The sequence below is a fragment of the Coloeus monedula genome (assembly GCF_965178545.1).
Source record: "Coloeus monedula genome assembly, chromosome: 1".
NCBI lineage: Eukaryota > Metazoa > Chordata > Aves > Passeriformes > Corvidae > Coloeus > Coloeus monedula.
The window spans coordinates 146,968,084-146,983,610 of NC_138781.1; positions in this window are offsets into that span (position 1 = coordinate 146,968,084).

Here is a 15,527-nt window from a genome sequence, read left to right on the forward strand (position 1 = left end):
GACTTAGGGTTTTTTGACATTTGATCCGCCCTTCTTCTTTCTTTTGGCATTGCTTCAGTCACAGTCCCTTGTAAATTAGTTCAGTGCTGGATTTACCAAGCTTTTAAGCTGTGCAGGGAAACATTCCCTACAGACTTCTTATTCTTCAACTACACTCTTGCCCATTATTTTATATCTCTTCTTCCATCAAAATCTGCATGAAAACATTTTTTGTAGAGGGTCTTTGTTTTGTCTGCTAAATCCCATCATATAAATCTAACTCTACAATGCAACTAATTCAAAACCAACAGACATTGTGAAAGTACACAAAGAGAAAAAAATCCAACATTGACTGCATTGAGCATTGCCAAGCCAAGAAGCATATGTTTCTTCTCCAATCAATATCATTTTATGTCTAAACTTTTTTCAAAGGAATTAGAGCAATAAAACACTTGAACTTAAACTCATGAGCAGTCTCCTTTCCTAACTGTATTTTAATGAAAAAGTAAGATATATTTCTGTTGTTGTTAAAAAATTCTGATTAACAAAAAAAAAAAAAAAAATTGGAAGGAAAATGTGCACTGAACATCTGGCTTTCAGTGAGGTCTTGCTCTCTCCTATTTTTTCCAGCTGTGTTGGCTCTTTACTTTGATGGGTCCTCACTCAAGCATCCCTGAAGATCATTTTCCTACTGATTGGATGTCCCTTGGCTGTCTTCCCATTTTGAGAAGAGAAAGTAGGAGCGGATACCACACATGAACTTGGCTTAAATGGAACTAAACCGTCCCCTCCACTTTCAGGCACAGCTGGAATGAAGAACTTGAAAGTATAAATAAAACCCACAAAAAGCAAACAAGAAGTCCCAGTCAGACAGCTATGTCTACTTACTCTGGAGGAACAGAGCTGTCTGCGTGCCTTCACCTATTCTTGAGAGCTCTGCATTCTCCTGACCAGGGCCAACCAGGAGGAAATGGAGCCAGGTTAAAGATTCATCAGTAAGCAAATTAAGTGAAACGTGGTCTGCTGAGCAAGGGGCTTGAAAGGAAGGTGGTCCAGTTTGGGGTTTTTTAAACTGTTGAGTGTTATCTTACTTCCCTGGTTTATGCTTATATAAATGACATCATGCTGTCCTCCAAATTTCTACTCAATTCACAGCGTACTTCCTCTTAGTCCCTCACTTATGTCTGACAGCACTTTCTGCAGTCTCAGGAAAGTTTATCCTAAAAGGATGGGACTGAATTTTAAAGTGTCAGTTACCCTAAGGTGGAAATAGCTGTTATGATAAATGTTCCCATAATTTTAGCTAGGATTTCCTAGGCAGAAATATGCATTCTACAGCACATGTGAACATGACACATCTGGGAAGGGCTGTATAGAAAAGGTACTGCTGACCTGGGGCTGTGTAATTCAATGGGGCCTTTTGGGTTTATGTGACATGCTCAAGTTATCAGTCTTCTACATGTGCAGCAGGGTAGAAAAGAGGCACAGATCCTTTCATTACAAAAATGATTTTACTTAAATTACAGGTGGATTATAGCACATATTTGGAAAATGTAAACATATGGCAATTATATTTAGTCTCCTTTAATCTGACTTCTTCAACAAAGATCAAGAAAAGTCAGTTTCCTGCATTATGATTTTGGTTTGACCTACAGTGTCTTCTAAGAATAGCAGCTTGTCTTGATATGAACAGATGGATGATGCACAACCAGTATGTAAGCTGTTCCAATGGTTATTCTTGTTAAAAATATTCCTACACTTCTAAAACTGCATCTGTTGCATTAAATCTCATGGTAATTGTCTTTTGTTCCTGCTAGCTGAGCTTATTCTGGACACCAAGTGACAGAAAATGCTTTCTGACAGTGGTCTAAATGCTTTTTTGCATTTTTTTTCTAAAAAGCTTCCTCTAAATGCTTTTTAGAGGATGACAGCAGTGCTCTTAGCTTTAGCAATGCCCTGGGAAGAGTATGTGTAATGCAATATACTGCTCCTGAAGCTAGGGCTTCTTGTAGGGATGGGCTTATGGTCTGCCCTTGGCAAAACAGCCTGGATAACAGTGGCTGTTGAGGCAGGAGGGCTTGTAGATGTGACAGGTGAACGGGACACCCACAACTGTCCAAAGCTGGTGTGGTGGATTGACCAGGGCTGGATGCCCAGTGCCCACTGAAGCCACTCTATCTCCCCTCTCCTCTGCTGCACAGGGGAGAGGAAATATAACAAAGGACTCATGAGTTGACGTAAGGGCAGGGATTACCAGCAATTACCATCATGGGCAAAACAGACTCGACTTGGGGAAAAGTGAACTGCGTTTTCGCCAAGCAAATCAGAGTAGGGTATTGAGAAAATAAAATCAAATTTTAAAAACACCTTCTCCCCACCCTCCCTTCCTTCCAGGCTCCACTTTGTTCATGATTTTCTCTACCTTCTTCTCTCCAGTGGTGCAGGTGGATGGGCAATGGGGACAATGGTCAATTCATCACATGTTGTCTCTGCAGCTCCTTCCTCCTCAGTGGAAGGACTCATCATTTTTTTCCTTGTTCCAGTCTGGAGTCTCCCTCATGGGAGACAGCTCTCCACAAACTTCTCCAATGTGAGTCCTTCCCATGGGCTGCAGATCTTCATAAACTGCTCCAGCATGGGTCACCCATGGGGTCACAAGTCCTGCCAGAAAACCTGCTCCAACATGACTTGTCTCTCCACAGCACCACAGGTCCTGCCAGGAGCGTGATTCAGCATAAGTTTCCAGTGGATCAGAGCCTCCTTTGGACATCCACATGTAGCGTGGATTCTCCATGGGGTGCAGAAAATGCTCCCCTGTGGGCCTTTATGGGCTCCAGGGGCACAGCTGCCTCACCATGGGCTGCACCAGGGGCTGCAGGGGAATCTCTGCTCCAGCATCTAGAGCACCTCCTGCTCCTTTCTCTCTGAGCTTGGTGTTTGCAGAGTTGTTCTGCTAACATTCTCCACTCTTTGATTGCAATTGTTCAGGGATTTTTCCCCTTAAATGTCTTATCCCAGAGGTGCTACCACTATTGCTGATGGGCTTGGCCTTGGCCAGTGGCAGACCCATCTTGGAGCCAGCTGGCATGTGCTCCATGGGACACATGTGGAGCTTCCAGCAGCTCTTCATGTAAGTCACCCCTGTAGCCTCCTCTTACCAAAACCTTACCTTGCAAACCCAATAGTGCTCAAGAGGAAGCTGATTGTGTGGTGTGCAAAAGATTTACCAGGAAATACAAAGAGGTTTTTGGGTTCGTTTTGTTTTGTTTTTTAAATGAAGGAGAAGTGTTACAGTGCAGATACTGGAGCAATCGTATCAGACAACGAGTTCCATGGAAAAGAAATATATATGGACCGATTCGTGATAGGTGTTTCAGAGATGTTTATTTCTCCAGCCGCATGGCCGGGGCTCTGCCAAGGAACTGTTGCAATCACGGGACCCGAGGGTCCCTGCCCGTGCAGGGGAACACAAAACAACCAATGGGGAATGAGGCTGAGCAGCGGCAGGGAAACCCCGTGTCTCCCCCCCCCCCGGGGCCCCTCCCCCAGGACCACATGGCAGGGGGGGATGAACCCCAACACTTCACCCGTTTCTTTTTAACAAAAAGAGATTTAGAATTTAACATTGAAAAAAACTGGATAAACATAACAAGAACAGTTTCAAAACAAAATAAGCCACCCTCCTGAGTCTTTAAATGTCCAAACAGATTCTCTGGAACATCTTAAGGCTGACAGAAGAGAGACAGGACTCTCTGGGCATGCTTTGTGGGGAAACTGAGGCAGGAGAGGGTTTAATTTCTTCCCTCCCCCTTTTCATCCCCCCCTTGGCATCGGAGAGGAGTTGTAGGGAAAGGGAATTGTATAGGGAAGCCATGGGGTGAAAAACAGATTTGGAATACGCTGGGGGTAATAGGATATAGGGTAAAAGGGAAAGGTGGGATTAGGAAAGGGAGACTGTAGAGGGGGCTTATAATGGAGATATTGTCTAACATGACTATGATTTTTAGCATATATACTGCCTTTTACAGAAACACCATCAGGCCCAGTGACCTCTGCTGCTTGTAACCCTTTTCTACCTTGCACAATTTTGAATTCCACCACCTCTCCATCTCCCAAGCTTGGGATGCATTTCTCAGGGTTATTCTTTTTAATAGCAGTTCTGTGAACTAATATGTCTTTCTGGTTGTCACATCTCATTATAAAACCATAATTTTGTTTAACATTATACCATTTTACTATTCCTAAAACCTTAGCTACGGTGATTTTTTCCTTTTTCCGAGTGGCTGCTGTTTTCTGTCTCACTGCATTTTTGCTTTCTCTTTCACTTTCACTCGCTCCCGTGTTGGAATTGTCAGGGCTGCTAGTGCTGCCAGGGCCACCAGAGCTGCTCGTGCCTGCACACTCTTTCCAGGGTCGCATTCGGGGCCGCACGGGCCGGGCCGGGCCGTGCCGCTCATTTCTCCATGCGTCGCCGCTTCTGCTCTCAGCTGCACTGCCGCTGACTGGGGCCGCACCTACATCTTGGCCGGGCCCCCGAGCGACGACCCCCCCATGCCCTGGTCCAGAGCTCGTCTCGGCTAGGCATGGCTCCATTCCACCACCAGCCGCCGCCCACGCGCCACCCCTCTTGGTCGGGCGTTCATGGGGCTCGCTCCACCACGTGCTGCATGGGGTTGGGCAGGCACTGCCGGGTCACTCCGCTCCCACCGCGCGTTGCTCCACTGCCGACACTGCAGCTTGCATCGCTCCACCCATGCGCGGGAATTGCTTCACTTCTGCTCGCAGAGGGCTCAGTCCACGTGGCTGAGGCCGCACGGTCCCTGAGCCAGGCTCCCCTTCGCCAAGACACAGCTGACATTGCTCAACAGTTTCGGTAACTAAATAATATTCACGAAAATATTCTTCCATCGGCATATATTTTGACTCAGAAATTAACTGTGTCCAAACGGTATTCCAAAAGTCTTTGGTAAGAATTAAATCCCAAGAAACATAGAAAAAGTTCTTAAGCAACCATGAAAGGAAGTGTTTCAGTTCCTTTTGAGCTTGAATTAAGCTAAAATTTACAAATTTTTGTTCAAGAATCTTTTCAAGTTTAAGATAAATGTCCATATGTGGCTCTGAGAGCCAAGAGTCTTTCCACGGTTCCTCCATAGTTTAGATAGGGAATAGCAAAACAAAAACAAGAAGAGAATCCAGTTTCCAGAGTTTACTCACAAATCAGTTGCTTAGGGATCGGGGATTGTTCTGCTCTCATTATCCACCATTTGTTACAGTGCGGATACTGTAACACGCGTATCAAACAAGGAGGCGTATCAAAGAAAGAAATATCTATGGACCGATTCTTGATAGATGTTTCAGAGAGATGTTTATTTTTCCAGCCCTATGGCTGAGGATCTGCCGAGGAACTGTTGCAATCACGGGACCCAAGGGTCCTTGCCCGCGCAGGGGAACACAAAAGAACCAACGGGGAACGAGGCTGACCAGGGGCAGGGAAACCCCGTGTCTCCCCCCCGGAGCCCCTCTCCCAGGACCCCACGGCAGGGGGGAAGGGACCCTTACAGAGAAGTCAGCTCAAAAAGAAATAAGGATGAACTTTTTTTGATATGGACAGAGCGTCCTTGTAAAGGAAGCAGCAGCAGTTGGTTTGACACGGCATGGGCTACCAGTGTCACGGTGCTGCCCCGGCCAGACCCAGCATCCTCCTGTGAGACACTGCCAGGACCCTGTACCCAGCTGATGGGATTGTGGGATGGGGCTGCACGTGGGGACCCAGTGCATGACCTCCTGGGGCTCTCCTGCCAGGTTGTGGGATCAGTGTGTGCACAGGGCTGGAGCACTCACACCTCCTGCTGCTCCAGGGCCAAAGGGGGTGTGTGCAGCAGTGGGTGTGTGTCTCTGCTGCCATTAGCTACTGCTTGTTACATGAGTGGTTAGCAGTGTGTAGGTTGCTAACAGCTGGTGTTAACCACACAGTGTTGTGATTTCTCTCTTGAGTCTTAGCCCATAATTCTCTCAAATGATTGCTGTTTTCTGCCATTAATATATCAATAGTCTCTTTTGATCTTAAGCTGGTTTTAAAACCCTTCCTCCAAGTAACAAGCGACAGGACCAGAGGAAATTTCCTCAAGTTGCACTAGGGGAAGTTTAGGTTGGATATTAGGAAGAAATTCTTTGCTGAATGGGTGTTCAGGCATTAGAATAGACTGCCCAGGGAAGTGGTGCAGTCACCAGCCCTAAAGGCTTCTAAAAGATATATAGATGTGGCACTTAGGGACATGATTTAGTGGAGCAGCGCTAGGTTTATGGTTGGACTTGGTGATCTTAGAGGTCTTCTCCAATATAAATCATTCTATGATTCTGTGATTCTATGAATTAAAAATCAAGATTGAAAAGAGCTGACCTACTTGAACAAAAGGTGGATATCACAGAGGTGACGGACTTCAGATGACTAAACAAAATTTGGAGACTCTGAAGTGTTCAGTGAAGTAACGCAAAGAAAATAGACTTGTCTTTCCCCTCTAATGTCTGCTATTTGAGTTGAATACATCATGTGGGAAGGAAAGCCAGCACCGTTGCCTTATTTTTTTGCAATTTTGTATTTTAATAATTTGATTGAATGAATGTGAAGAAAGAAACAGAATAAAGAAAAAATTTAAGGTAAGCAGAACTGTGATCAAGCAAGGACTCTTTCCCTTCTGTGACAGTCTGTATAAATAAAGTGCATACTCAGTGTGAACAATACTATGCTGTTGCTATCAGCTCAGCCCCACCCCCTTCCCCTGCCAGACTGTGAATGAATCCTGTGGCACTGCTGGAGGGATAGGGAATGTGTTTTTAAGCCTTGCAAGGGTTTCCTGGGGTGGATGACAGGCTGGAGTCCTGCAGTGGCAGCGGAAGCCAGGGGCAGGTTCCTTGGCCGGCAGGGACTTCGAACATTTCTTGCCCGTTTACTGCAGGAAAAAGCAAGATTAGAAAGGGCAAATTTGAAGCAGAGGAAGTAAAGACATTTCAAAACCCATGCACATCATGTCTAAAGCAGGCCAATGAATGCTGTTTTCTAGTAGATAGCTTTTGGTGGGCTGATAAACATTCGCTGCCTGCCTAGAGAAGATCTATTCAGAAATACACTGTCAGAGAGTCTGTGATGGCTTTTACATACAGCAATATAGCTGAGAAATGAACTCTAACATGCTACTGTCCAAGTAAAATAATGAATTTAAAAACCCAAATCAGCTGAAAAGAGAATTCACCCTGGCTATGGACCAAGAACAAAGTAGAATTATTTCAAACTTGATGAAACAAAAATAAGGGTTAAGTGCTGTTTCTTTATTCCACATGAACCAGCTGTGTATTTTATTTTCATGTTGCAGGATGCAAATTAATGGTAAAGTGGTAAAACTTCATCATATTTGACATTTACTGTGTCATAATCATCACAAAATTTGGATGCAGTTCCACATCCCATTGTCTTGGCTTTGCACTGGATAACACTTTTCTGGTTTTGCAATTTTGGCTTTAGCTGAGCTGGAAAAATTGTACAGAGATATCCTTGAAAATGTGGTCAAGGAAATCTGATTTCTTGTTCCTTACATGAAAAAACTGCTTTAAGTCAACATTCCTTATTCCAAGAGAGAAATTTTCTTGGCAATTATTCTAATGTTACCTGTTTGTCTTTAAAAAGCTGCCAGTCTGTTAAAGATGACTATTACGAAGTTGCTTTTAAAATTCCCGATTTAAAAAAAGAAAACATAGAAACAAACATTTAAACATAGAAAACAAATCAGTAACTCAGCAAGCTTAGCTGTACCCTTACCTCCTTTCCCTCCTCCCCAAAGATCCAAAGGAAGCAGTTATCAAGTTTGCCTGAAACTTACGTAGTTTTTTCTACCTCATTTGGCTTCGTGAGTTTATAGTAGCTCTGGAAGAGGATGTGCCTTCTCAAAGTACCACTTACACATCAAAGGATTTGGATAACAGCCTGGGAAAGTGAAAAACTTGGACATATGGATATGCTGACATTACTTGGGTGCAAATGTTGAAAGATGCCACAGGCACCTTTTGAGGATATGGGCAAGAATCTTGCCTTTGCAGTTAAAAGGTGATGAAATAAAAGAACAAGATGGCAGATCCCTGCTTTATAGGCACTGCATGGTTTATGCACCACCTCGTCCTGCTGTTACTGGTTTTGCTTTCCTGTCCGTAGGTAACACTGTGCATCAAAATGTGTCCTGATCTCCATAACAGATGGTCAGGTCCCACTGAGGGATTTGGGCTTGTAACCAATGATGACATTTCAGAGCAGCAGCAGCAGCAGCAGTGTGTGTGGTGTATTGTTAGATGCAGTGTAATATGGAGGAGTTGTTTATTATTAACTGAGGACCCTGATGCCTTTTTCCAATGGTTGTCTGGGAGGGAAGGTTAAAGATCTCATGTGTTTCCTGTCTACGCTGTATCTCCACAGTGTAAGAAGAGATTCATCTAGTCAGTGCTGCTTTTCTCAAGAGAGGAGCCCTGTTGACCAGTGTTATGTATTGTTCTATGAAATGACCAGTTTGATTGAGCTTTTATTTGTAAAGTACACAGTGCGAGCTAATCAGCAAATACAACTCTTAATTTTTCCCTCCTGAAAATCCACGTGAAAATTACCTAAATCAGCTTTGTGTGATGTGTGTTTAATTACACTGTTTCTTCTCTTGGCTTGCAGACTTTTAGGTGAGACTTGGGTGAGGGAATATGCCTTGAGGAGTCAAATTTGGCCAGAGGGTGGATGGCAAAGGTTTATGTACACATACTACGCTTCGGTTCACCAGCCAGTGCCCTGGGATCAGTGAAAAGGCTTTGGATAATGCTCTGAGGTTATGTATGCATGGACTGGATATGACCTCGAGTGTTTATGGGCTACCAGCTGGTCAGCGAGTTGTATACACAATATTTGGATGTTTCCTTGCGGAGGGTACTCCACCCTCTCTCTTGCTCTGCTTGGACACAAACTTGGTGAGAACATGGGAAAGTATTATGTACAATAAAGGGAAGGAAAAGAGGAGCCAGTGAAAAGGAAAATCACTAATTGATATTTTGGCCCGTAACGAAGATCTTAATAGATTTCACATCTGTACAAAACAATAACTTCATTAATCCCTCTGAACTGTGTTCTCTATTGTTCTCATCTGTAGCTAAAACCTTTGCCTTTAGGAATTAGTCCAAAAGATCACAAGATTATTGTTCCATTATGGACTACAGATTGTATGTGTAGATTTATATGTTAAAATTGCCAAATTAATTGATGTGTTATTATTTTTTAAATCTTAAATTGGGTGTTTGGTCTGTGGTTTGGGATAACATCATGAGGTCTCTAAACACAAAAGGGAGTGCTTTGGAATGCAAAGTGGCTGAATACTGACGTCAGGCCATCATGTTTCAGGTTGCAAATCAATATATCTTTTTGAAGTGACCTGCATTTGAAAAAGATGTGTTCAAAGCTTTAATTTGTTTTAAATAAGTAGTTGTAACTGAAAGCAAATGGCAATTTCATGACCAAATTTTCATCAAGTCCATACTGTTGGAACTGAAATGGTAAATTTCAGAAAAGATAAACTTTTCAATGTCTACATAACAGCAACATTAGAGAGATTAATGTACTGAAAGCATACAATGACATTGTTATTTCTTATCGTGTCTTTTTAGTGTACTTGGGAGAAAGACCTCAATCATTTTGCTCTTCTCCTTGTAAACATAGTGACTGCTTAGATAACAGTCCTGGTTCTGACATTCCTTAGCAACGTAGTGTGAAAACACAAACATGCTGCTTTATCAGTTGTCCCACCTTAACTGTGTTTCAAGTGCATTCAGAAGATATGTTCTCAGAAGATCATGGATGTGCAAAAGTGGACGTGCAAAAGTGGACATTCAAAAGTTCACATCTGGCCGTGAGGCACATACAACTGGAATCCACATACAGCTGGAATCTGCCCCATTGGCATCGTAATTGCCAATTTTGACAAAGTTTGGGCTGCATGGGAACTGCTCACCCAAAAGAGTGGGCTCATTGTGTGGCATGCGATAAGGAAGTGATATTTTTGATAGAAAGGTGGCCAAAATTCAGTTTTTGTTTTATTAATAGCTTCATTCAATTTTTCACAAGAGGCAGTCCTGATGGTGATGAAAAGTTGTTTTGGTGTAAATTGAAGGGCAATGACTGCCCTGTGAAAGTAAGAAGCTAATACTAAGGGATTAAAGACTTGGTACATATTACACTTGATTCATTTATGGAGCAAAAGTCAAGGAATGAAAAGTTTGCTGGAGTTCAGAGAGAAATCTTTACATTTTCTAATGCTGGCCTACTTTCCTCTAATTCTTTAAGGGAAAAATGACACCCACTAAAGTCAATATGCAATAGTTTTTTTCCTCTGGAAAAGTAGAAATCACATAATTCATACCAAGTAGGCATGCTCATAATTCTTTTTAGAATACAAATCTTAAATAGTACATAGATATGTTTAAAATACATTAATTTAAACATAGCGTTCATTGCAAAAACAGGGTAGACATTTGACATGTATTGAGATCTATATTGTCTCAGCTATACTGCCAGCACCATTTATTGCTGTGGCCTATTGGCAAAACCATCATTAATCTACTTTTCTAAATCATACTGATTTCTTTCAGCTTCTGATATGTAACGAGTATATGGCTACAGTAATAAAACCACTAAGATGCATTTATTTGCTTCATTTATCTTTATTTGACATGTTGTAATAGGGTATTATTTTGACTTTTAGTAAATCAGGTTTTTTCTTTTTAAAAAATGTTTTTCTCTTCTCTAGTGTCAGCATTAATTAGTCTTTGCTGTGTTCAAGAATGCTTTTTCTTATTAGCTCCTTCAGCTCTAAATGATGAATATACAAAATTATGATCTTAAGTAGTGTCTAATGCATGAGGCTGGGAACCAAGACAACATTTCTCTCTCTCATATTGACTAATTCATGACTTTGGACTAGGATTATTCTTCAGGTAAGGCTGAAAGGCATAATTAGCATTTTCAAAGTAACTCATGATCCTTTGACAAAAGGCACTATATACAATAACAGTGAAGAGTTTTAAACTGAGGGAACATGAGCTGGCAAGTTCAGTGGGGCAGGACAAAGCCGTGCAGCACCAAAATGCATCAGTGAAGTTATGACAGTCTGCTGGGTTTTTAGCTCATTTTGTTCTGAATCTGAACTTTGCAGTGGAAGGGGACATCTCCTTGAGAGTACCAGTTGTTGTCTTCACCCTCCTCCACCCACCATAAGGGGCAAGCTGTCCCCTTATGACTCCCCTCTGCTATGGTCCCTTTCCTAGGCAGGAGCAGCCACCTCTGGGCTCTCTTCCTTGAGAGAACATGATTTAATTTTGCCTGTCCTCAGGACAGTATTTCAGTACCCAAGGACCAACTTCTGTCCCCTGACAGGTGTGAAAAATGGGTAATGGAGAACATAGTTGTGGAAAGTTCTTTTCACGGCTAAGACCAGTAGTCTCTGGTCTTTGGCCTCTCTGCCCCAGGAAAAGGGTGTCACTGCCACAATTGCTGATTTTGCTCCTGGATCAGAACTGTAAACTGCGAAAGATCTACTGCTAAATAAGTATATAAGTATTTATCTTATTTTACAGTCTAAACCACATCCACAAAGATTCTAACTCTGTGTCAGTCCTGCATGCTGACCTTTACCAGCACATCAGTCTGGTGCTCTGTGGAATTCTGCACATGGATACTGGTAGGGAACAGGCAATGGCCATACTGCCACATTTTAAGTCATCCTTTGGATCACTTCCTGAAGAGACCTTAAGCATAGAACATGGCCAGGTTTGACAAAGGTTATTGTACTTTTCTTTCTTTTTTGTGCGCAAGAGACTAAGAACTCATTGTAGTGTTTATAGAAGGAGCCGGCTGTATTAAATCCTTGTTAAAGAGTGTCTAGTAATGCTGGCTGGATTTCTCAGGAAGACACAGACTGGATTTTCTAGAAGCTGTATTTGTCCAAAATTTTAACTTTACAGTTCTGTTAATGTAAATCTTGACTCGAGATGCACCATTTTACTTTCACCAGTACAGGATTAATCTCACTTTATTTTGGTTACCTACAAAGTGGCTTTCCACATCTGCCTTGTCTCCGGTGGGATCCACATAGGGACAACACTCTCTTAGGAAACATTTCTTCTGACCTACTGTAGTGTCTGCTCTAGAATTATAGACTCAAATAAGAATTTGGGTTGAAAAGAACCTTTAAAGTTCATCTAGTCCAACACTCTGCAATGAGCAGGGAAATCTTTAACAAGATCAGATTGCTCAGAGCCCTGTCTAGCCTGACCACAAATGGTTCCAGGGGTAGGGCATTTACCACCTCTCTGGGAAACTTGTTGCAGTGTTTCACCATTTACATAGTAAAATATTTCTTCCTTATATCTAGCCTTAATCTACTCTCCTTAAGTTTAAAACCACTATCCCTTACTTAGGATTGGATATTATTGGTATTAAATAAAATCAGCCTGGCAGAGTAATGCAAATGTTACCATCAATTTTTGACCAGACAAATTCCAGTGTTAAAGTTTAACAGTTGTCCTTTTACTTGATGGCAATTGCTCGTATTTCAGGGAAAGCTGCATAGCGTGGAAATGTACTCATCTATCCAGCATCTATAAATGCACACTTTATGGGCATTTCCTGTACACACAAAAGACTGTAAATGTCAAAAAGAATATGAACATGTTGGAGGACTAATAAGAAAAATAATTGCTGTATACAAATACTCAGATAAAGGACATGATATTCATCTAACCCAAGATCTGCAGAGGTTGTTTTTGCTGTTTATGTTGCTTGGTAGTGTTTCATTGTTTCCCATAGCATTTCCTGGATAAACTGGCTGCTCATGGCTTGGATGGGTGCACTGTTTTCTGGGTAAAAACCTGTCTGGATGACCCAGCCCGGAGAATGGTGGTGAATGGAGTTAAATCCAGTTGGCAACTGGTCACAAGTGGTGTTCCCCAGGGCTTAGTATTGGGGACAGTCTTAAATAATATCTTTATCAACAATCTGCATGAGGGGATGAAGAGCACCCTCAGTGAATTTGCAGCCAGCACCAAGCTGATCAGCTGGAGGGTAGGAATGTTCCGTGGAGGAATCCGGACAGTCTGGGTTGATGGGCTGAGGTCAATTTTATGGGGCTAATGCCAGGTCCTGCAATTGGGTCACAATAATCCCATAGAAAGGTTTGGGTTGAAAGGGACTTTAAAGATCATCTGCTTCCAACACCCCTGCCATGGGCAGGGACACCTTCCGCTAGATCAGGTTGCTCGGGGCCCCATCCAACCTTGCCTTGAACACTTCCAGGGATGAGGCACTCACAGCCTCCCTGGGGAAGTTGTTCCAGTGCTTCGTCACCCTTGGAGAAAAGAATTTCTTTCTAACACCTAATCTAAACATGATCTCTTTCAGTTTAAAACCATTGCCCCTTGTCCTGTCACTATCTGACTGTATAAAAAGTCCCTCTCCCTCCTTTTCAAAATCTCCCCTAAGGTACTGGAAGGTACAGTGACAACTCCCCTCCCCTCCCTTCCCCTCCCCTTCCCTCCCCTTCCCTCCCATTCCCAGTGGCATTCTTGCCTGTATCAGAAACACTGTGTTCATCAGGACCAGGGCAGTGACCACGCCCTGGACTCGGCATTGGTGAGGCCACACCTCAAATCCTATGTTCAGTTCTGGGCCCCTCACTAATAGAAAGGGACTGGAGGGAGTCCAGAGAAGAGCAGTGTAGCTGGTGAAGGGTCTGGAGCACAAGTCAGATGAGAAGCAACTGAGGGAACTGGGGGTGTTTAGCATGGAGAAAAGGAGGCTCAGAGGGACCTTCTTGCTCTCTACAACTCCTGGAAAGGAGGCTGTAGGCAGGTGAAGGTTGGTCTCTTCTTCCAGGTAACAAGTGATGGGACAAGAGGAAATGGCTTCAAGTTGTGCCAGGGATGGTTTAGGCTGGATATTAGGAAAAAAGGCTTCACTGTTAGGGTGGTCAGGCACTGGAACAGGCCACTCTAGGAAGTGGTAGAGTCACCATTCCTTCAAATGTTCAAAAGACATGTAGATGTGGCACTTAGGGACATGGTTTAGTGGTGGACTTGGCAATGAATGGTTTAAGGATTGGAGTGGATCATATTACAGGTGTTTTGCAACATAAATGATTCTTTTCTATGTACCTAGTGTCCTAGCCATGGTGACTAGGACCATTCTTAGTGTAAAACTAAAAACCCTTCCTTTAAGAAGTGCTGCAAAGTTATTTTTTGCAGGGCTAGTTCTTGCTTCAGTTTTAATACAGATCTTTCTTTTTCAGTACAAAGGTGAGCAGAGCTTGTACCTAAGTGTAAGGCAAGAATAAAGAAAAGCTGAATGTAGCGAAGCTCATAGCCTGAGATTCCTGATCATGTGTTTTTTTAACCCACTATATGAGCTTATTTGCAAATCAGCTATTTATGTCACACTTGTCTCAAATGTTGTAGACATGGACAGCGTCTATTTGATAATTTTTTAATTGCTTTTGGTCTTCCTTTCCCTAACAAAATACCTCCAAACTCCTGCAGTTGAACATAACCTATGTAGACATGATTTCAACTTCATGCATGCCAATTTGAAAATGGAAGACAGCCTACTTGGAATGTAAAAAATAATTTTGTCCGTTATAAGCAAGAAACTGGTTTTTCTGTATTCTGGAGAGATTGCTTTTTATTGACTTCAAGCAAGTTCATTTAGTAGGGCCTCTGACGGGGAGAAATAGCTGATGCTGATGAATTATCTGCAAAGTGTTAAGTACTAAATGTAAAAAAATCAAATTCTAGAAGATGTGCCAAGAAAACCAACCACAGAGAGTAGTTACATTTACAGGTCTAGTTATCAGTCCACATTTTTGAGGCCTCTATACTTGGTGTCATTCACACCTCAAATGTGTCTGTATCTGTCCATTTTATGTTCTGCTAATACTCTTTATTCATTACTGCATGGCCCATGATGTCAGCTTTGGAACAACCTTTATGCTTTCTTTAGACTATTCTGTATCATTTTCTGAAGACGTTTCAGATAATGTGTTAGCAAATGCCATCACTTCCATTTTCTGGCCAAGGTGCATGGTTTGCCTCAAGGACACTGCCCTGCCTTGGTCAGAAAGAGCCACGATGTTTCAACAAGGGCTTCAGTCTTCATTATCCAGTAGTCACAAAACAGAAGCTGGAAGATGTTTTCCGGGCTTGTGGTTTACCTGAAAACCTGTTTCTGTAGCCTGACCAAAGTTTCAGGATCTCCATAGATCCACTCATGATAGATCCACTCATGATAGTCAGGAGCTAGAGAGTTATGTGAAGCTATGGAATGATTGTCTACATGGGGAAATTGGCAAATGTGGGGTGGAACGAGCTTTATCACGTGCATAGTAAATAAATCAAAGCACTCCCGGCATTCTCCATATCTTCTCCTGGGCAATTAACCTCTTCAACAGCACCAGGAAAAGAGGAAATGGTCTCAAAGCTGTGTC